The 24,236-nt window shown below is 40.0% G+C and overlaps 1 pseudogene; it reads right to left on the bottom strand.

Annotated features, from left to right (window-relative positions):
* Positions 1 to 2,239: 2,239 nt before the first annotated feature.
* The window catches only part of LOC119851126, a 61,912-nt pseudogene continuing 39,915 nt past the window's right edge, over positions 2,240 to 24,236 (bottom strand).

Raw genomic sequence — 24,236 nt, 5'->3', positions numbered from 1 at the left:
ACATTATTAATATATTTTATAATACAAAATAATAAACAAAAGAATGAATCAAAATGAAATGTTTCAATTGACCTGACTACTTTGTGGAGAATTTCGCAATGTGGTGTTGGGGGGAGAGAGGGGTGGTTCCAGTTTAGAAAAAAGCCAGTTTTTGAAATTTCAATTTTTTTTGCAAAATGGACTTTCCATCCTCCACACAGCTCTATTAGACAAGCTGTCTGATATAACAGCTCAACATAAACTCAAGAGGGAAAGAAAATCCTTAAGGAGCCCAGCAAAATGGAGGCATTGGATAAGCTGCTGAATTCTAAAGAAATGCTGATAAACAAAATAGCTATGGAGGTTAAGGTTTTGCCTGTTTCCTGTCTGACTACCAACAAGTTCACTCCAGGCCAGCTTCAGACTGCTTCACTACGCCCTTTTTTACAACAGCAGGACAGCTAAGCAGGAAGTTGCCTCCACACTGTCACAAGCTAAGAGGACTATCATATGGCTTAAGAGAGAGAACAGCAATAGACTCACTGATTTCAGCCACAAACAGTGCTGATTTCTTAAAGGGACCACTTTCAAATTAAATTATCAGAAAATGCATTCTTCACTCAAAGAATAAGTGGTGTAACATACACTGGGGGTGGGAGGGGGGATACACTAAGTTATTCATACTCAACAAATAAGTTGAATTCCCACATTAAGGGCAAATAAGCTTTAACCATGAAGTCAACCTCATTAAAATATTTTGAATTACAAATTATTTTGAGGGGTAGACAATTTATTTTTCTAAAAATTTTAAAAATGTTCATGAAATTTTCAACCAATTCCATTATGAAGTCAGTTCTTGCAAGATGTGCTACAAGGGAAAGCATAATTTCATCTGAGATCAAAAAGCACTTTGTAGACCTCTGGGTCTGAAATGAAGCTATGCCCCCCTCAGAATTGGCTTACAAGTACATGACTATGACAAAAGGAATAGGTTTGAGGCCAGAAACCAAGGAGTAATGAGGGTCCCTCCTACTCTAAGTCTTACAGAGATGTCTCATGTTATGAACTTTACGATGTGAACTTCTAATATTTGTTTTCTATTGGAAGCAATTTTATCATTATTGATAAAATGAGCGACAGGGGATGGATCATTTGATGATTACCTGTTCTGTTCATTCCCTCTGGGGCACCTGGCACTGGCCACTGTCGGAAAACAGGATACTGGGCTAGCTGGAACTTTGGTCTGACCCAGTAGGGCCGTTCTTATGTTCTTATTGGTTTTGAAAGGAAACAGATGGCGCAGTATTTCTAGTTCCTGTTTCTACTAATCTTGCTAACAGCTCTCTGTATTCTAAACTTACATAAGAACTTAAAAGTGCTGCTTCCTTTTTCTCTATTTCTTATGTAAGTTATTGTTTCTTCATTATGGGACATTAAATTACTTTTGTGTTTGTGAGCACCTTTGTCTGTTTTGTTCATGTATCTGGATCAAAATTTCTCTAGGCAAACCTCCTTTAAACAAGAGGAAGGGGATTCAAACCCTGGTGACATGAGGATCTGGCCTTTGACTTTGCAGGCCATAGAAAACCCAAATTAAAAATCATGCTCTTTTTCACTCAAAAACATAACTACCCATTTTTGAAATGGAGAAACCTGTCTTTACCTATTTAGTATGAGGGTTACCTTAGGTACCTACCACCCAGGTGCCACCACAAAAGAAAATAAAACATACCCTTTCACCCGGTCCTTAAAGAGACAGAAACTGACTCTGCCCTAAGCCCCTCCCAGGCCACCAAACAATGAAGGACCCTAACTAAAATGTCATTATTTGGAAAAAGCCAAATAAAGGTATATTGTGTATCATATTTTAAAAGTAGCTAGACATTGGCTCAGAGTGATTGCAAAGAAAAGGAGCTCCAGAGCAGGGGCTCTGCTTTGAAAAGGGTTAGGTTTTGCAGGTTTTTCTCCTCAGAACACTTGATATCCTGCTCTATCTTGTTCCTTGGATACAGGTCTTTCTGCAATCTGGAACAGATGTGCTAAAATTTACAGAAAGGTAAGAGAGTCCAGTATGTCTGTCAGGTGGAATGCTACCAAGAAATGTTGGTATGTCATACTGGTCCAGAGCATCCCAATTCAAGCATTGTTACAGTTTCCAAAGAAAGTCATGGAGGGTGCCATAATGAAATGCACAACCCAGGTCAAACTGAAATAAAAATGGGCACAGACAGCTTTATTTTGCATCTGCCCTACTGTTTATTTCTCTTTTTAGGCAGGCATATGTTGTACATACTTTATTGTTCCCACATGGTTTCAGCCAATCCATCTCACAAGTTAATGCTTCACTTGATCAGCATCTCTGCATGCTAAGCTCATCATTGCTTATCTAAGTAACAGATCATTTTGTTTACATATTTAATGTTGTTAATTTGAAGCTGATACAAAAACATTCATAGTCATAGAATCTTATAAAAATGCAAGCCTGTAGCAAAATAAACAGCCCTATTTATTTTACAAAACTGAAACTGAAGGTATGAATGAGGGAAAACCATTTACATTTGACTTTTACCTATTCCTATATTGTGAGAAAAATATTTTAATCCACACATGACATACATTTGATTAGCTTACAGAAATCATATTACAAAGTCACAAGCTAAGATTATAATACTGAACCAATAAAGTGGGTAAAACAATTTGTGTAAAAGTAAGATTATTGTGATCTATTTTATATATCTAATTTATATATATATAAATTAATATAAAATTATATATATCAGAGTTATCTTGACTGAAATAACACTACAGTTTTTTAAATGTTGAACTGATGTATAGTCTAAACAGCTGGATCTCTCGAGTGACATTGATAGGATACCTGCTTTGCTGAGAGAAGTCTCATTATTCAGCTGTCTTGACACTCTTTATGGGTGGTGATGCAAGACTCTAAAAACCAAAGATGCCTGCGTGTTAATTCACACAGCTATGTGTTTCATTTTAATTTTCTTCCGTTGTCTATTTGCCATACTTGTTAGTTCATCACACTGTATATGTTCAAAAGTCTTCCTCCTGTGAAATTGTTCTAGGACTTTTTCAAGATTACAGAAAGGATAATTGCCTCGGCTAGTAGGTATACAAAATACGTGGAGCTCAAAACATTCTAGTTACATAATTTTTTCTCAAAATCAGACATGCAATTCAGTTATTTTATCACGCTAGATGACGGTGTGTTCATTTTGCTCTTTCTTGTCCACAGAATCCTTTGGGTCACTCACTCCAGTTACAGTATCTCTGTGTTATAATAGCACATTATTGAAGCTGGCATCTGTTTGTAGTTTATTTTGTCTTTTTTTCCTGAATAAGAAATAGGTTGTGAGGCCCGCTCCTACTAGAATAAGGACCAGAATAATTAGAATCCAAACTGTGCTGTGGGCAGGTGCTTCTGAAAATAAATGCAAAATAATTACTAGAAAGATAATTGTTATGATAGATATTAGGCAGTAGACTACAGAAAAAAACATTGGCTTGAATCTCTTCTCACTCACACTGATTTAAATCAGGAATCAATTCTTTCTGAAGTACCCTCAACCAGCCTATAACCCCTGTGCACTGTTCAGGCAGCAAAAAAAGACCAGAAAGCTAGCTCAACCAGTCTATGATTTCCCCAGCCTAGAATTCCCTCAGCCTAGCATATTTTCTCTAGGTCAATCCTGGCCCGGCCCTGAGCATGGAGAAAATGGCTGAGATAAAGAGGAAACAGTCAGTGTGCCAATGCACTTCAGCTATCCCGAGATGCCACAGTAGCCCCATGGGGTCATAGGTAGCTCTAAGTCATGCTAGGGATGAACTTAAAGTCACCTTCTTCCCCCACCCCTTGGGCCCACCTACAGTTCTATGTTGAGTGTAGCTCTGAGAACGGGGAGCATTTGGTCTAATCAATTTACACCTGTGAGGCCTCCACATAGGGGCATATTGGGGAGGGGAGAGGGCAGGCTGAGGGGCAGAGCACATGGCACTTTCTGTGATCCCCAGGCTGTGCCATAGACCTTATAGGTGCCTATAGCCTAAGGGAAATTTGGGGGTCATTTAGCCCCTGGCTGGCCCAGGATTGGGAAGCAGAAAGGCAGTATTTTATGTTTGAATATATTTTCAGTTTGCAGAAGTATTTTTTTTGACTGTAAAGAAGTGACACCATGGAAAGAAGAATATGGAAAAAGAATAACCCTTACCCCGTCCCCCTCAACGTTATTCAAAACTCACTTCCACTTAAGAAGGGAGAGAGTCCTGCCTTTAAGCATGAATGAGATATATGAATATTTTAGGACACTGAAATGCATTTATGGTAATTATGTTAGAAAACACAATAAATAACAGTTATGAACTTATGTGGATTTATCTTTGAAGTTATTTGTGAGAAAAAGTCCTACCTTTGTTAGTTATTAGATTCTCACTTGGTTGAGCTTCAATCACTTGCAAAAACAAAAACAAATAACCCCACATTTAGTCAAAATCTGCAAACATCTGCATTTTACCCTTAAAATTATATATGCAGTAAAGCACACACTGTACAATTATTACTTTTGTCATAACGCTTTATACATTTATTGTAGATGCGTTTGCTAAATGAAACTGACAAAGATGAAAAATCTGATACCCACTTTAACTTGACATTCATTGTAGCAGAACCCAAACACTTTAGTGATAAAAGTATTTTACTATACTTGCTTCTTAATTAATAATCAAATACACCCAAGCACAGTGAGACCCTAGATGTGAGTAGTCTCATTGATTTCAGTGGCATTACTCACGTGCTCACAGTTAAACATGGGCCTGGTGACCTTGTTTCTGTGAACACAGATATTTGCAGTTGTCATTCTGCCAAAAAGTTTTGTGAATGACTTAAAACATGTGAAGCACCAGTCATGTTTTATAGCTGATTTAATGCTAATCCACAAAGAATGGCCAGAGTCTCCCACCCATGCTGTTCTGACCACTTTCCCTGTTGTACCTCTCAGGCAGAGCAAAGATACCAGATCTGGCCACAGCTTCCTAGCTGTGAATTCTTCCTGTGGGAGCAGTCTGTTGATGCAAAGACTCCAGAGCTGGAGATATATATTAGGCTCCTATACCAACTGCCCACTCAGCCCTGGCATAGCTGGCTCCCTGATGGCCCCAAATCTCTTGCACTGAAGAGATCTCAGTACAGGAGAGAATCTGGCCTAGCATGTTCGAATCATGAAAAAATGCCCTAATTTTCTGTATTCAAGACATAGTAGGTTTTAGTTTAACATGCTCCAGTATTTGCAGCTCATAAATTTTGCATCTACAGGGTTCAGTTCTCAAACACTTGATTTATACCAAAAAGAAAAGGAGTACTTGTGGCACCTTAGAGATTAACAAATTTATTTGAGCATAAGTTTTCGTGAGCTACAGCTCACTTCATCGGATGCATGAAGTGAGCTGTAGCTAACGAAAGCTTATGCTCAAATAAATTTGTTAGTCTCTAAGGCGCCACAAGTACTCCTTTTCTTTTTGCGAATACAGACTAACACGGCTGCTACTCTGAAACTTGATTTATACCAGCTCAGTTGTCTTATGCTATTTCTCTGTGCTGTACACAGAGGGTGCTGTCTGCAGGGCTGTTAAAATTAACACCACTTACCAATACTTAGATGGCAACTGGATGATTATGAACTCAAGTGCAGATTTCAAATATGGGCAATGGGATTTCACTGCTATTAAAGGGCAGACTACATCTTTCAGACACAGCCCTGAGCAGGAGGCAATACAGACCTGCACATCTCCAACAGGAGCACCCTGAAATGTCATGCTGGAGGGAGACATAACGCCTTCCAGTGCATATAGGAGAGCAGAGGGAATGTGCCTACTATACCACCATGTGATGTGATCACAGCCATGCTCCCTTTCTGTCTCAATTGTGGCTGGGCCCAGTTTCGGGGAACAAAAGGGTAGGAAGGCTCCTTGTACGTTCACCCAACATTGTGCTTCCACATAGGGGCTGGTGACAATCAGTCCCACAAGTACTAACCAGGTGTCAGCACTGACTTAGTACTTTCCAATATATTTGGCAACAAAACATAAGGCTTTATTGGTCTATAATGCTATGAACTCATGATATAAGCAGGGAGTTGGACTAGATGACCTCCTAAGGACCTTTTCAACCCAGATATTCTGTGATTCTATGATTCTATGTTGTAGAAGAATTATCTCAAATCAGGTACTCACTCATCTGGAAGGCCCTAATGCTACCGCTTGCATGAAAAGCTAATGTCTGGGGCAATTGCACTCTCTTAGGAGAAGAGACTAATAATAGGTTCTCACAAAATTTAGAACTTATACCAATCTGTGTGGGTTGCAAAATTGGACAGGAAATCAAGCTTTTGGATCATATTTCTAGTACTTGCTGTTTGAGTTGAGTCAGATATACCACAAGAGTAGCATAGCTCATGATATTTTGATATATCTGCTTCCTGACAAAGGCAGATGGTGCTGAGTTGCACAGAAATAAGATAAATGCTAACCAAAACATTTTTCTAGTTTTTAAAAGGTTTCTGTTTAAGTTCTGGATGAAGATCCAGTTTAGTGATTGCTTAACCGGAATTGGCCTTCCTCCCTGCCATTGGAACACAATACATCATGTATCTTAACATGGCAAGAAGAAGAAAAGAAAATCACTTAAATGCAGTTCTTGTTCTCCGAAGGTAAAAAAAATTAAAGGAGGTTGGAAAAGGAAAGAAAAAAACACAGAAATGTTTAAAGAATTTTCAAATTCAGTAACATCCTGAGTTATTACTTGAACATTCTTTGGTCTATGCTCACAAAGTGAAACTATGTGGGAAAGTCTGAAACTGTATGAAGTACATCATGGAGGGTACCCAAATCTTGATATTACTTATGTATCTATGCAGTAGTCACTGATACTAGGTAATAAATAAGATATTGGAACATCTATAGCAGTAGGTGGAAGGAAAGCCTGCAAGGAAAGCCAATGAAGTTACATGCAGTTAGTTTTGGATAAGCCATTTGAGGCATACATTACATTTGCACAAGAATTGGGGAGGGATACTCAACTGGCCCATTAAACTTTGTAAAACTTAGAATATTTTTTTTAAATCTCATACACTTTTTGTTACTTGCTCTTTCTTAAGTTTTGCTTTCCCCTCCCATTTATCACCTCAGCATGTTAGAGCAAATAGTACTCTTGCACTCTTAAGTATGGACAGTCACATAGAATGAGCTGAGGTTTTTGATATTTGAATGTGAAATGCAGAAAAACTGGCTCTAGATTATATTTACACATGATATTTGTGAACAGGGCCTTTAACCTATGGTATTTACCTTATGTGAATGTTCAGACATTTTTGGCTTTGTGTTGTAAACACAAACAGCAAGGAGAAATGTGGACACGCTGTATTTCACACAGCACAAACAGTATGTATTTTGTAGTATATGTACTGTGGCATTACTACTAAAATAAAACCATCAGCACCAAGTCATATCATTTAACATATCACTTACTCTTTGGTTTCTTACAAATGGACCCCTTTTGGGAAGAGCAGGGAATGGTATTCCAGTACCCAGACGATGTAGACATTTCCACACAGTACTCAAACTGATTACTTGAAGGCTGTCCTTTATTCCAGTTGACAAAATCTACTGCAGTTTTGTCCAGCCATAACCACAACCCTAATGACAAAATGCATTAAAAGAGTAGAGATAACTCACTACAGACAATCTTGGCTAATATGTGTCAGTCTGAATTTATATTTAATTTTCTTAATTTCTAAAAAGAAAATTAAAAAAAAAATCTTATTGGTACTTATTTCATGACATACAAATAGATTTTTACTTCCCTTTATTCTTTTCCAAAGGAAATACTGCCTTTATCTTTGCAAATTATGATTCTTAGTTATGGAGAATTATCTTTTCCTAGTTTTCCATGATATATGCCCATATTTCTCAGGTATATGGGACAAAAGTTTCAAACTTGGGTATTAGGCACCTAAATCCACAAAGTCAGTCGACTTTTATTTAAGTACCTTATGTCATATGTAGGCAACTCCCACTGAAAAGAAAGCCAATTTTGCTGAAGTGCTTAAATATAGAGACTTACACTTTGGGTACCCTGGTTTGAAAATTTTCATCATAGTTTCTAAAAGCTCGTAAAGATACTGGAAGTATTGTGTGTGGGGGGACCTTCTGATGACATTAGACTGAGGCTAATTTTGCTCCCTTCCATTCCAATGTTCTCTTTCTTCGTTCTCCAAAAATCCTGTTTTCCTGGTAACCATAAGTCTAATTCTTTCCTTACAGCTTATGACCAGTACTGATTAACTAGTCAGCAGCTGCGGAAAGAAGACATCCTCTAGCCAGGATCACATTGCTTTGTGAACTTAGGCACAGGTCAGGACAGCAAGTAAAACGACTCTTTGGGCCTCTTTCCAAATTTGGCCCTGGGTCTGGTCCTTGCACACCAGTCAAGTGAGATGTAAAGGGGCTGCAAGAGGATGGGGAGAATTTCCCTGGCCTAGGAGCAGTGTAGGGCAATGCAAGATGCGATATGTTGCCCCCTTGCAGGACAGCAGTAGGGGGCATGGTGGAGGTAGTGATGGGAGAATAAGGAGATATGCAAAGGGATGGCATGCCATAGCACTTGGGGCTATGTGAATTCTGGACTGCAGTACAGTCCATAGGCATCTGTGAGAGACCTCTATGGACAGCTTTAATTTTTGCCCCCATAACAGCCAAGAATATGGGCTGCGCAAAGGCATCTTTGTCCCCTCTTCCTATGAACTGCACCTATTGTGTTGTGCATCTCAGGAGGTGTATGAGAATCTATCCCATTAAGCTGTTCAGACATTTATTACAAAACATAGCTAATAAGCATAAGGCCATTGAATTACTTAGGTCTCCATGCAGGCATAAGGGTCCACCCATTTGGATCTTATTACATGCTTGGGCCCTAAAACTGAAACCAAACGGAAGAATCAGAAATCTCTTTCTTTTACAATATTTCATGGGACATAGTTTTGCTAGATGAAACCAACACCTCCAAGTAAGATTTGCAGCTTAAGATACCACAGGTCTAATTCATTTTTTGTAACTGCTTAGTAATCTTTCCAGATTAATTTCTATTTTCTATTCATTACAGCCTAAGTTATGACATATTTTAATCGGCTTTCAGTCTATTTAATTCAGAATATGTATGATTAAATATTAAAACTGAAATAATTACCATCAACATTTCTATATATTCCTGTCCAAAACACACTTGTCTCTCCTTTATGTGGCTCTATAGTGTCTGCTAGAAATTTGGATTCAGCTAAATCTTCTATTGAAACCAAAGTAGCACCTGCAAAACATTAGGAAACAAATAAGTTGTATCCTGCCATAGAAACCGGTCTCAGGTTATGGCTTTTGATACAGTACAAGGTTCTGTAATAAACGCCCTTGCAGTTATTAAGGTGTAGGCGAGTATATGAATAAAGGGAAGACTTTAGGGGAGGGAACAGAGTGGATCCTAAGTGATGTAATCAAAAATAAAGTGGATAATAAATGTGGATTTCACTGCAAGCATAATTTGAAAACTTTAGGTTACATCACACAAACAGAGTATTATTTTGAGGCTATTGGAGAAGCATATTTTTATAGACAGTATATACCGATGGTTGTCATTCTTGTCTGGCAAGTGAGCCAAAAGTGTGTTATGGAACTCGCTATAGTCCATAGTATTTTGCAGAAAATGGTTATAGGATTTGGTTTGTGGGGAATTTTGTGGGCTACAGATCCAAAAATGTTGGGGTGAAAAGGGCCTTGATAGGGGCTAGGGATGAAGGGGCTTATTCCCCTGGGCTGGGGTAACTTCTCCCTCCTTACCCTAGTCTGTGCAGCTCGCAGCTCTGGATGTTGGGAAGCTCTGCAGATGGTCCCACCACCCCGTGAAGCATCACTTTTCCTTTCCCTACCCTGGAATGGAGGGGTGTGGAGGTTGAAGAGCTGCTCTTGGATTGGTTGGCGGTTGAGAGAGGAAGGAGCACGGCACAGGCAACACCATTAGGAAGAAAGAAGGAGAGAGCTGCTTCTTCCTTTCCCTCCCCAGATTACTGGTGGGTCCTACTGATGTGTGATTTTGTAGCTTTCAGGCAATAAGTGCCGGATATAACCACAGTTTGGGAATTTTTTTTCATGTGCTCCTGTTTCTAAATTTATAAGGACACTGTCAAATGGTTCCGGCCAAAAACTGAGGTTTGCATTTATGATTTTAAAATAAAATGATGAAATGTGATGATAGAAACCCAAACCTAAGAGCATTGTAGCAGTACATACATGCATTAGAACCAAAGAGCAGAAATGACTATAAATGACAAGGGAAACTGATCAGCTTAGTTTCATAGTCCAAGGTGAGTGAAATGCAAAAAGCAAGCAAACAGCAATAATGGTAGAAAGTAAATTAAATGTTAAAATTCTTTGTCTTTACATGCAAAGGTTTTACCATATTAGTAATACAATTAACAATTTTTAAATGTGAATTTTATGTGAACATTAAAGTCTGACCTTTTAATAAAAGAGTATACTCACCTAATCGAATGCATTCAGTAAAGGCTTCAGCCCAGCTGGTACTATGGGCATTAAAGAAGTAGCAGTGGCCACAAAAAGGAATCCAAGTATGTGGTTTGTTGATTTAGAACATTTTCCAGGGAGTTGTGGAGGATCTATAGGAGCTATAACTGTTAAGAAACACGTTTCAGAGTAGCCTATATTCGCAAAAAGAAAAGGAGTACTTGTGGCACCTTAGAGACTAACAAATTTATTTGAGCATAAGCTTTCGTGAGCTACAGCTATGAAGTGAGCTGTAGCTCATGAAAGCGTATGCTCAAATAAATTTGTTAGTCTGTAAGGTGCCACAAGTACTCCTTTTCTTTTTGTTAAGAAACAGTTAAGAAACTAAAGTCAATGGAAATGTTGCTATTGACTACAATGACTTCAACAATAGCATTCTTAAAAGTTATTGAAAAAGCTGCTAAGCATGTTGTTGTAAGTAGCTACTACTAGGTCAAAAACTATGCCAAGCAGCAGAAGCTCCCAATCACAGCTCCAGAGCACAATCTAATCTATATAAATTAGAATCTTCATCATCACTAGCACTGAGCAAAACTCAGAATTTCAATCCCATGGGAAATTTAGAGGGTTTGAAATTTTGTTTTCTTCTGATTTTTAAAATAAATAATAATAGAATATCAACAAATTCATAAGAAAAAAGCCCAAACACAAAACTTTGATAAGGTTGAAATAAAACAGTTAATCTTATTGAAACAAATATATATATTTTTAAAACAAAATTTCAGCTAAATTGACACATTTCCATAGGAGCTACAGATTTCATTGAATCAGCTTTTCTAACAGGAAAACTGCCAGCCGAAAATTTTCAACCAGTTCCAATCATTACATTGTATGGAACAATCTTAAATTTGTGATTTATTAGTGTTGCAGCCTCTAGTCACACAGTATACTCGGCAATTAATCATGTCAGGCCACAAATCAGTAATCCTGTCAGTCTGTACTTGCACCTCCCATTGACATTAGTGGGAGTTGCATATGCAGATCAAGCTCAGTGCACAACGTTGAAAAAGAAAAGAAAAGAACCAAAAAGAAAAGAAAAGAACCCTACACTCGAGAAATTTAGGCTATTAAAGATCCCACATAAGTAACAGAGCATATCATGCAGTCGACAAAAATACATATCAGTCTAAAACCCTTGTATGTGTAGCCCATTCTTAAAGTAACCCTAATCGCTAGGAGTGGTAGACTCCCTTATTCCTCTCTTTTCAGGAGCCTCGTGATCCATTTTATGACCAATCGGCAATGTGTTCTTGTGCTCGGGGCTGCCATCTAATGGTCAGGTATGTAAATAACTAAACTACTCCTATGACCTCTAGAACGCCCTTCCCACAGCCCCCCCCCCCCCCGTGCAGAGACATGGGGAGGAGGACTGGCTGGAGTACAGCATACTCTGGCTATGCTCACAAAGGTTAGAGCAGCCTAGAGGATGTAATTTCAGAACTGCTAAAATCTATGTGATTGGTATATGTGATTCTATCATTTGGCTCACAAAGGGATGATAAGTACAGCTTTGCAAACCTTGTAAAATGAAAACATAAATCATATTTTCAGGTAAATCTAAAATTCCAATGAAACTTTGGGGATGCAAACTCATATGAGCTGAAACACACACCAAAAAGCTTGTTCTGACCCTTTAGAGCCAAAAATGTGGCGTTGTCCACACTTTTAAACCTCCTGCTGCTATAGCTAATGGTGATTCTCCTGTAGCTCAAGTGATCTGATTTTCTGAAGCAGAAGAGGTTGGGTTCTATTATAGATGATGCCTATATATGCAGTCTATAGAGTCACTACAGTGTGATATTTCTGCTTGTCCCACCAGTGATTTTTTTGCATCCTATAGCACATTAGTCAACTAGAAGTCATTGTTTCCATAGCTAATCAGAGTAACCAGATGGAACTATCCAGGCTACCCTCCAACTGTTGCAATGTAGTGGCATTATTGGGCAGAAAATAGAAGTTTGTGATACTGTATACACGTTGCCTATTTTGAAGGAACAGAATGTTTCCTCCAATAATTTGTCTTCACTGATCAGAGCCATTCCCATAAACTCCTGTTTATTTATTCAACTGGATAAAGAGACTCCATTTTACTGACTTTAAAATATTGACACGTATCCCAATAATGCACAAGTTCTGTTTGGTTTTAAGGGATAACTTTGAAATTTTATATAACTCATTAGCTATCTCCTGAGTTCCAAAAAGCAACGGCAATCTGTGTCAATGAGTACTTTGAAAAAAATGCAATATTAATGCAAAATACGGTTATGTACTTGACAGACACGGGTTCTCTCTCTGTTAATACATGTTAAATAGTATATATTGTTGTAAAACCAAATCCAACCTCTAGTGCAGGCTCTTAAATTCCAGGACACTAAACTAAATTAAAACTATTACATTCAATTGCTTACCATCAGACTGTTTACACACAGAGAAATAATTTTCATCACAAGATGCTGTCTTCCAGGTTCCATCAAGGTCTAGATAGACACAGGCTATTTTCTGGTTTGGTTCCCTTCTAGCCCAATTAGAATATTTGATTCTCCTGTTATCAGTCCATTTGTAATAGCCATCAGTCTAAAGGCAAAACAAACGGAATTAACAAATGGCAGCTCATAGGCACAAACACAATACTCTCTGTTTACACTCTAGCCTCCTGTTTCAGATCAGAGGATTCATACACATCCCCTGACAATATATGCAGCCCTATTTTTGCAGGAAACACACATATGCCATTGTTATTATGACACCATTCAAATGAGTACAGAGTGGGTCTGAGGGTGATGTAGAACAGTGTGCATTATGCATTTGTAACCCTTCTGCCAGGTGGAGTCAGCAGCAATAAGGGCTGTGTTCAGTATCTAGGGGTTTTTCTTAACAATACAAAGTAGAGCCAGATTAAGCTTCACCCAGCAAGCTGGGAAAACTAAAAACCACCCTGAAGCACCTCTCAGAGGCAATACTTCCCCACTCGCAAGCACTGAGTCCATGTACAACAACATAAAGCTTTCATTAAAAAGGAAAAGGGGACCCAGCATTAATTTGGGAAAACACCACAATCATTATTTAAAAGCATGAGACCATAAGCTTCCATCTGTAATACTCCCAACTGTCAGGTTTCAGAGTAGCAGCCGGGTTAGTCAGTATTCGCAAAAAGAAAAGGAGTACTTGTGGCACCTTAGAGACTAACAAATTTATTAGAGCATAAGCTTTCGTGAGCTACAGCTCACTTCATCGGATGCATTTGGCCATTTGGCATTTGGCCAAATGCATCCGATGAAGTGAGCTGTAGCTCACGAAAGCTTATGCTCTAATAAATTTGTTAGTCTCTAAGGTGCCACAAGTACTCCTTTTCTTTTTACTCCCAACTGTGTTACTGAAAAAACTGCAGCAGACAGAAACTCAAATAGAAGAAAAAAGTTCCACAAGCACCACATATTCCTCTGCCCATCCACACTAAAGGTGTCTGTCTTTACACTCACCACAGCCACAACCACTGGGATAAACAACCATCAAGCAAAGAGTGAGGTTTTTGCAATATCTATTAAATTGCAGCTTCCTCAGAAACAGAAAAGAACTTTCTACAGTCTTTACCATCTGAACCACATTTCCTAGACTTCCCTTCCAACCGCTGATCAGCTTTCCTCACCCCATTTCTATTGCTCCCCTTTTCTACTCACTATTTCTTTCTCCTACTATGGCTTCCCCGCTACTCTAGCTGCATCTCAGGATAGCTTTGAAGGACAGGGACATAGAAGAGTTAAGGATTCCTGCATAACCTGATACTCAGTTTGAGACCATCAAGAGTGTACCTATTAAAGCCCTATAAAATGGATAAGGTCAAAATTTAAAGGAAAGTTCAAGCTCTATTTGGAGTGGCAGCGTATTATTCAAACCTCTCCCCTGTTTTGTGTTCTTACCACATTACTGTTGAGACCAATCCATGCAGACTCTCCAAATTGCAACATATATAACCACAGAAGTAAAGCACTAGAGTGATCCAAAACGCTGGCAAGTTCTAAAGATTTTTCCTTGCAGTTGTTCCGTGCCTCTTCCCAATTCATTTTGGAGTGGACAATTGAATAGCTACTGTTATCATAAGGAATAATGTCTGAGGTTGGAATTGCTGGGGAATGAAATAAATCAGGGTTTGTTGTTTTAGGGGGGAAAAAAAACAATGAAAATTTTTGCATGCCCGGATAGTTGTACCATTGCACCACAAATAAATGCAGTATTACAAAACTTAAGTGGGACAGGACAAGCAATAAGTGAAAATCATTCCTCATTTACAACCCAAAGAAAAATAAACAATATGTTTTGATGAATCGTATTTGCTGTTCAAATCTAGAGCTATGGATCCATACCTACTTTAGGTCACAAGTGAAAATAAGCTGGGTGCTTGTGACAGGATGGATTTCCCTCCAACCAGCTGTGAAATACAGCCACCACTTAAATCCTCAAAATATGAGTACACAGGGGTGGGGCAAATTGCTTCCTAAATGGACAAGCAAAACAAACAAATATTCATTCTTCCCTCTCCAGAGTTTAATCCTATCAAAAAAGTTTGGGGTACAAACAGAAAACCAAACCAGAGTTCTCCCTCTGATGGTATATATACATAGAAATAAGACACAAAGACCTTAGCTGAGTTGTGCTCAGTGTAGGGCCTGAAAAGGTAGGGCAAAAATGGCTTAAAGCTGCTGCCTTTGGGCTTACCCAGTTTTAGTAGCAACTGGGGAATGCTTTATGCCAGCCAGAGATTCCCTTATGTAAAGCTGCCATGGGAGCAAAAGCTGTGACCTAAATTTCTGTTCTTCCAATAGTGCCAGCTGTGGCACTCAGTCTGCTATCAAGCTAAGACCAACATTTCCCCATTACTAGCCACACCTTTCCTTTTCCTCTGGGCTCTATAAGCGCAAATGAGTTTTGGGTGCATCTGTTCTCCAGCCACTTCCTACTCTGCAGATCTAGAGAAAAATTGGGTTGTGAGATTTGGCCCTACCTGGGTAATGCCAGTCAAATTACATGAAGTCCCTGCACACCCAGAGGAGTAGTATAACCTGTTATCGAGTCCTTAACTTAATCCCCAATAGACATTTTTTTCTCTGTTAATGATTTTTAAGGGTACAATTTTGTTAGTTATACCCTATATTGTGGAAGTTACTATTGGACTTGTGCTCTTTAAATATTAGCAAGGGCACATAGAGGCTGGGATAGGCACTTTTTGTGGTTGTTCTTATAAATTAAATAAGCACATAGAAAACTACAACAAAATAACGTACAGATGGACATCTCTGGTCATGAGAGGCTCAAAACTAGAAAAACCAGCTGCCAGGCATGAGGCACAGAAGCAGAGTTTTGCAGAGAAGTTTACTGAGGCCTTGTCTACACTTTTGGGGTAAATCGACGTAAGTTATGCTACTTGAGTACAGCTACTTGAGTAACTGGAGTCGACGTAGCTTAGGTCAACTTATCCCGGTGTCTTCACTGCGGTACATTGACGGGAGACACTCTCCTGTCGACTTACCTTACTCTTCTCGGGGAGCTGAAGTACCGGAGTTGACAAGAGAGCACTCTGCCATTGATTTAGCAGGTCTTCATTAGACCCCATAAATCGACACCCGCTGGATCGATTTCAGCAAAGTTGCTTTTCCCAGTAGTGACGACAAGCCCATCGACTCATAGACTTTAAGGCCAAACATTATACCTTCCCATGCAATGCCAGTTTAATTACAGCAATTTCTTTTTGTAATTGCAGCAAAGAAACCCAACAATGCCATGACCAATGTTATGGCATTTCAATATTATGAAAACAGTAATTACTTATTAGCTCATATTATAGTTCAGCACTTTGACATAAACCCTACCTATTTTCCCAGGACAAGAAGTTCAAAAGTGATTTTAAGTTCTTCAGTTTTAGGGTGTTCAACTTGAGACCTCTTCAATGGTGCTGACCACCAGCCCTCTGAAAATCACATCCTTTTGAGGGGTCTCAAGATGGGCACCCAAAAATTCAGGGACCCAAAATTATTCGTCGCTTCTGAAAATTTTGGCCACAACTTACAGATGGGAATAATTGAAGTAATAACCTTTTCCCTTTTCACTCAAATGCGGAGTGAAATCTACTTTTCCTGGGTAAAACCTGAGTATTCAGACTCTGTGGGTGAAGTGCAAGTGAGTTGGAGGTGAAATCCAATCTCAAGTCAGAGCGATAACATAGGGTACCCGTGACAGCTATTCCATCTAGAATTCCTGGGCTATGACAGAAGATGCAGCTTCTTGGCACCAGATGCTTGAGGTATTGGCAGCTACAGTATCTGTTTAAATGAGGAACTCTAGAACTCAGAGGGGTTATTAAATGTGCTTTAAATTAGATGACTGATAAAATTAAACTCACTGCTGTCCATCTGGCAAATATAGCTATTGTTCTGCTGACAATCACTGTTTCCCCAGTTCCCTTCCTCTCCTACCAATCTCTTCATCATTGCAATACAGTCAGTCTAGGGACAAAGGATACATGAATTAATAAAAGTGAAAAAAATGCTGGCAAAATAATAGAGGTCACTTATTAATAATCAGACCTAATAAATCTTTTTCTGCTCTCATTTTGATTCTGTGGCATAGTGTATATAAAATGACCTTTTTTTAAGAAAAGGAAACAAGTATTTAAAATTCTGGGAGGAGGTGGGTTAAATATAAGTATTTTCTTAAAAAGCAAAAATGCACTTCAGGACTTGCATTTGAGGGGTACAAGAGCATTTCTCAAGTGCTGGCAATCCCTTACAATGCACCCAGACTATTACACTATTATCATACAACCTGTAGTGTAAGAGACAATAATGCAAAGTTAAAAAAAACGACATAATGGGCCACACTGAATATTTGCAATGAATATAACTCTATTAAAGTACCATGCTACTATAGTTCTGGATTTCTGCAAAAAAAAAAAAAAAAAAAAAAAAAAAAAAGATTTGCAATCAGAACTGCTAGTACATAGAGACAATGTGAAAAACCTAAACCCTCCTTCTACAGTACTGCCTTCTGCGGCAGTTGATGTTTTTTTGAATGAAAGGATGCTAAATAAGAGACATGTTGAACTGGTTGCATAAAGCTTGACTCTGCTCCGCAGGTTATGGTGGTTTAGTCATATTTGTTCTGTTTACCTCCTATGTAATAAATGTCCAGTCAACACGTATGTAACGATCTCTAAATGGGAAATGCATGGCCCACTTTGCGTAGTCAAATAAACTCCCATCTGTCCAGAGATAAAGGTCCTCCTTGTTAATGTCATTCAGACCAATCCAGGTTTCAGCCATGACATCCTTTAAATGGAAGGTGAGGAAGGCTGCAAAAAAACCCAGAGGTATATGTTTTACAAAAAGGGATTCCTTTTCTCCAATCTCTGAAGATACTAGCATGTCCAAAACTTGAACAATGGTAAAAAAATAATAATAAAAATAAAATTACTGCTCAAGTATTGAATTAAAAAACTTGCAAATGCTACATTTTATAACTTTAGATTATTGCCTGATGGTGAGATTGAAAGGAATGTCTGTTACAAAAATAGTAACTTAAAAGAGATAGGAGGATTCAATTAAGAAAAGTACAAGTAAAGGTTTTCAGTATAAAAACTCTAACCACAGCCCCCTGAGAGAAGATACAGTAATAACAGTACAGCCACAACACAGGTAATTTGTACCCCCCTCCCGCACCTAGGAACTGCTGTTCAGTACCCTATGCATAGTGTTCAGAGTAGCAGCCGTGTTAGTCTCTAAGGTGCCACAAGTACTCCTTTTCTTTTTGCAAATACAGACTAACAAATTTATTTGAGCATAAGCTTTCGTGAGCTACAGCTCACTTCATCGGATGCAATGAAGTGAGCTGTAGCTCATGAAAGCTTATGCTCAAATAAATTTGTTAGTCTCTAAGGTGCCACAAGTACTCCTTTTCTTTTTATGCATAGTGTGTTACAGAAGGCACTCAAGTACTATGGTGATGCATGCTAGTATAGAACTTTAAGTTAGGTAGGTATGATACATTTTTCTCAAAGTAGTTTTCATTAATTCTTGTCTTTAATATTAGTGGCAGCATAATATTAGTTTACTGGAGCAGCCTCAAAATTACAGCTTTCACCTACATTTATGATTATTAGAAATAGGTTGATGCCTCATCTAGTACCAAAGGGACCAGATATTATATCTTGCAATTGTTTGTTATGTATAGAAGCCAGGTTTCCTCCTAACTTTATGCAAGTGTTTCGTGCAGCATGCCAAGTCAGTCTCTCTGCTTCGCTGGTGCCAAATATTTTATAACACTGTCGGGGGAAATGGGACATTTTAGTGTAAAGTGCCAAAGAAAGCATAAACCATGAGATCTGACCCAGTCCTAGTACACATGCATACTGAGCACAAAGAGTGGGGGAACGTTTGTAATGCCAGATAAAAAGGGGTGGAGCTGGCAGGGTGTGCAGTACTTCCACCCCAGCAGGCCATCCAAGGTGGGCGTTGGAGAAAAACTTATGATTTAGAAGGTCTATTGATAAAGGACATTAATTTCAGGGGTGACTTAGGAGGAGTGAATTCTCTATGAGCATCCAAGCCTGAACTATGTCTGGTCCAAGTTCATCAGTGAGGTTAGGCAATAATTGAAGGATAAGGTGAAATGTAATAATCAATGTCCAAAGGGGAGAAGGAAGTGAACAATACGATGTATACTGGGTTAAATCCAGGCCTGTTTTGGCAGCACCCTGGTGGTTGCTGTTTGTCAATTGGGAGAGAGCTGTAATCTAATGGACAGAGCACTGGACTGGGATTTAGGAAACCTATGTTCTGTTCCTGGCTCTGCTACTAGCCTGCTCGCTGACCTTGGGCAAATAATTTCACCTCTCTGGGCCTTAGTTTCCCGACTTGTAAGAATGGGGATAATGGTATTAACCTCCCTTGCAAAGCGCTTGAGAGTTACTGAAGAAAACTGCTATATAAGAGTTAGGTTTTATGATGATGATGATGTAAAAAACTGTTTTCTTTTATATGTACTTAACCTTTAAAGATCTAGAAATGTGCTGTCTGCTGCAGCTGCTATTTTGGTTATGTCTACACTTATAGAGAGATATGTAGAAAGCAGACTCTGCATGCTCCCTAGCATGGGTATAAAGAGCAGTGTAGATGGTGGGGCACTGCTTAGGTGAGTAAAGATGCATCAGAACCTTATGGTATATACCCCTAAACAGCTCTCTACTTACCCAAGCAGTGCGTCCCCATGCCTACCCTGCTTTATTTAAACAGCGTAGTGGCCCTCTGTCTTTCTGTGACAGAGCTTTTCCCAGCCACAGAGAAAGACTCCAACAGCAGGGAAAGGCTCCACCAGGGGTGAGGCAATGGGGAAAAGCTCCAGCAGCTCCCTGCTGCCAGAGCCTTTCCCCCCAACTCCCCCTTGCCAGAATCTTTCCCAGCTGCCTCCCCACTGCCAATTCCTTTTGCTGCCACATGGAGCTACACATCGCAGCATAGACATAGCCTGCTTTTCACTGTGGTATGCAGCTACATGTACCCTACGTGCCACCGTTACAAGTGTAGACAAAGTCTTTGCATTCAGTTCAAATGGAGCCTGTAACAAAGGAGACACATACTATGCTTTCTTACGGAACACATTATCAGCTTCATTAATTTGGCTAAAATTCAGAAAAAGAAAGTCACTTAGATTGAAAAATTATGAATGCTATTTATCTCTTGAAAATATTATTGTCTAAGGACTGTTTGGAGTGGCAAAAGAATAGAAGAATGGTCTAAGAGAAATAAGCAGCGGATTTTACAGTTGAGTATTTTGAGTAGGTTTGCTTTAAGACAAGAAAGTAGTCTGCTCTGGAGCAAACTTTGTGTACAGTACCTTTGGCATTTCTGCTTTCCCAGATCTCTCTCAAGTCTGGGTCTCTCATTAGCTTATTAGAATCTTTAGGCCAAAAATTTCAGATAGTGTAAACCAGCTTATCTGCTTTGAAGTGAAAGGAGCAGTATCAATTTACTTCTGCTGAGCTCTGACCCATTGGGTAATCAATTTTTTGTAAAGTTTAATGAACAACTAAATCTTCCCATTCAGTTGGCTTAAGGGATAGTTTGGGCGGTGACCCAGTTAGACATAAAATGAGAAGAAGGTTTTTCATTCAGTGCATATATATTTAGCAGGAAGATCTGACTCTCTTCCTGTAATGCTGATACAAAAAGTTATCTCCCTGATTTGTTTGAGTGCTCATTGACTGAAGAGGTATATTTTTCTTAATGAAACTTGCTACTTCCCTCTTTTCCTGCCCTAGCATAAGGGGAGTAGTTCCTTATTTTCATGTTCTTGTGGTCATGTGTATTTCCATTTACCACAGCAAGGGAACAAAATAGTATTTTCACAAAAAGGTTTAATATTTGTTTTCCTTGTCAGCTATTGGTTTGCTGATATTTAAGATGACAATATTAAGATGTCCTGCTATTTATTTAAAGTGGACCTAATGCATTTTTTCCAGTTCACCCTCATTCAGAAAACTGTTTAGACTTTCTGCTCAATAGAACAGCTGGAATTTTCATTCACTAAACTTGTCTAAAACAAACCCAGATAGCAGAAAAAAGAAGAATAGAATCATAGAATCATAGAATATCAGGGTTGGAAGGGACCCCAGAAGGTCATCTAGTCCAACCCCCTGCTCAAAGCAGGACCAAGTCCCAGTTAAATCATCCCAGCCAGGGCTTTGTCAAGCCTGACCTTAAAAACCTCTAAGGAAGGAGATTCTACCACCTCCCTAGGTAACGCATTCCAGTGTTTCACCACCCTCTTAGTGAAAAAGTTTTTCCTAATATCCAATCTAAACCTCCCCCATTGCAACTTGAGACCATTACTCCTCGTTCTGTCATCTGCTACCATTGAGAACAGTCTAGAGCCATCCTCTTTGAAACCCCCTTTCAGGTAGTTGAAAGCAGCTATCAAATCCCCCCTCATTCTTCTCTTCTGCAGACTAAACAATCCCAGCTCCCTCAGCCTCTCCTCATAAGTCATGTGCTCTAGACCCCTAATCATTTTTGTTGCCCTTCGTTGTACTCTTTCCAATTTATCCACATCCTTCCTGTAGTGTGGGGCCCAAAACTGGACACAGTACTCCAGATGAGGCCTCACCAGTGTCGAATAGAGGGGAACGATCACGTCCCTCGATCTGCTCGCTATGCCCCTACTTATACATCCCAAAATGCCATTGGCCTTCTTGGCAACAAGGGCACACTGCTGACTCATATCCAGCTTCTCGTCCACTGTCACCCCTAGGTCCTTTTCCGCAGAACTGCTGCCGAGCCATTCGGTCCCTAGTCTGTAGCGGTGCATTGGATTCTTCCATCCTAAGTGCAGGACCCTGCACTTATCCTTATTGAACCTCATTAGATTTCTTTTGGCCCAATCCTCCAATTTGTCTAGGTCCTTCTGTATCCTATCCCTCCCCTCCAGCGTATCTACCACTCCTCCCAGTTTAGTATCATCCGCAAATTTGCTGAGAGTGCAATCCACACCATCCTCCAGATCATTTATGAAGATATTGAACAAAACGGGCCCCAGGACCGACCCCTGGGGCACTCCACTTGACACCGGCTGCCAACTAGACATGGAGCCATTGATCACTACCCGTTGAGCCCGACAATCTAGCCAGCTTTCTACCCACCTTATAGTGCATTCATCCAGCCCATACTTCCTTAACTTGCTGACAAGAATGCTGTAGGAGACCGTGTCAAAAGCTTTGCTAAAGTCAAGAAATAATACATCCACTGCTTTCCCTTCATCCACAGAACCAGTAATCTCATCATAAAAGGCGATTAGATTAGTCAGGCATGACCTTCCCTTGGTGAATCCATGCTGACTGTTCCTGATCACTTTCCTCTCCTCTAAGTGCTTCAGGATTGATTCTTTGAGGACCTGCTCCATGATTTTTCCAGGGACTGAGGTGAGGCTGACTGGCCTGTAGTTCCCAGGATCCTCCTTCTTCCCTTTTTTAAAGATGGGCACTACATTAGCCTTTTTCCAGTCATCCGGGACTTCCCCCGTTCGCCACGAGTTTTCAAAGATAATGGCCAAGGGCTCTGCAATCACAGCCGCCAATTCCTTCAGCACTCTCGGATGCAATTCGTCCGGCCCCATGGACTTGTGCACGTCCAGCTTTTCTAAATAGTCCCTAACCACCTCTATCTCTACAGAGGGCTGGCCATCTCTTCCCCATTTTGTGTTGCCCAGCACAGCAGTCTGGGAGCTGACCTTGTTAGTGAAAACAGAGGCAAAAAAAGCATTGAGTACATTAGCTTTTTCCACATCCTCTGTCACTAGCTTGCCTCCCTCATTCAGTAAGGGGCCCACACTTTCCTTGGCTTTCTTCTTGTTGCCAACATACCTGAAGAAACCCTTCTTGTTACTCTTGACATCTCTTGCTAGCTGCAGCTCCAGGTGCGATTTGGCCCTCCTGATATCTTTCCTACATGCCCGAGCAATATTTTTATACTCTTCCCTGGTCATATGTCCAACCTTCCACTTCTTGTAAGCTTCTTTTTTATGTTTAAGATCCGCTAGGATTTCACCATTAAGCCAAGCTGGTCGCCTGCCATATTTACTATTCTTTCGACTCATCGGGATGGTTTGTCCCTGTAACCTCAACAGGGATTCCTTGAAATACAGCCAGCTCTCCTGGACTCCCTTCCCTTTCATGTTAGTCCCCCAGGGGATCCTGGCCATCTGTTCCCTGAGGGAGTCAAAGTCTGCTTTCCTGAAGTCCAGGGTCCGTATCCTGCTGCTTACCTTTCTTCCCTGCGTCAGGATCCTGAACTCAACCAACTCATGGTCACTGCCTCCCAGATTCCCATCCACTTTTGCTTCCCCCACTAATTCTACCCGGTTTGTGAGCAGCAGGTCAAGAAAAGCGCTCCCCCTAGTTGGCTCCCCTAGCACTTGCACCAGGAAATTGTCCCCTACGCTTTCCAAAAACTTCCTGGATTGTCTATGCACCGCTGTATTGCTCTCCCAGCAGATATCAGGAAAATTAAAGTCACCCATGAGAATCAGGGCATGCGATCTAGTAGCTTCCGTGAGTTGCCGGAAGAAAGCCTCATCCACCTCATCCCCCTGGTCCGGTGGTCTATAGCAGACTCCCACCATGACATCACTCTTGTTGCACACACTTCTAAACTTAATCCAGAGACACTCAGGTTTTTCCACAGTTTCGTACCGGAGCTCTGAGCAGTCATACTGCTCCCTTACATACAGTGCTACTCCCCCACCTTTTCTGCCCTGCCTGTCCTTCCTGAACAGTTTATAACCATCCATGACTGTACTCCAGTCATGTGAGTTATCCCACCAAGTCTCTGTTATTCCAATCACGTCATAATTCCTTGACATCACCAGGACCTCCAGTTCTCCCTGCTTGTTTCCAAGGCTTTGTGCATTTGTATAGAATAACTTTGGTTTAGGCCTACTAACAGATACAAAAATCACTCCTCTGTTAAGGGCACTTAAAGTGCCCAAATTAATTTGTTAGAGATTTAAATATGAGTATGACATCACCAAAACAGCCCAGCCATCCAGTTATAATGCAGCTTTCTGTATAGAATGATATA

The sequence above is a fragment of the Dermochelys coriacea genome, chromosome 2, assembly GCF_009764565.3.
Source record: "Dermochelys coriacea isolate rDerCor1 chromosome 2, rDerCor1.pri.v4, whole genome shotgun sequence".
Lineage (NCBI taxonomy): Eukaryota > Metazoa > Chordata > Testudines > Dermochelyidae > Dermochelys > Dermochelys coriacea.
Note: the sequence above shows the minus strand (reverse complement) of the source record. Positions and strands in the feature narration are given on the sequence as shown.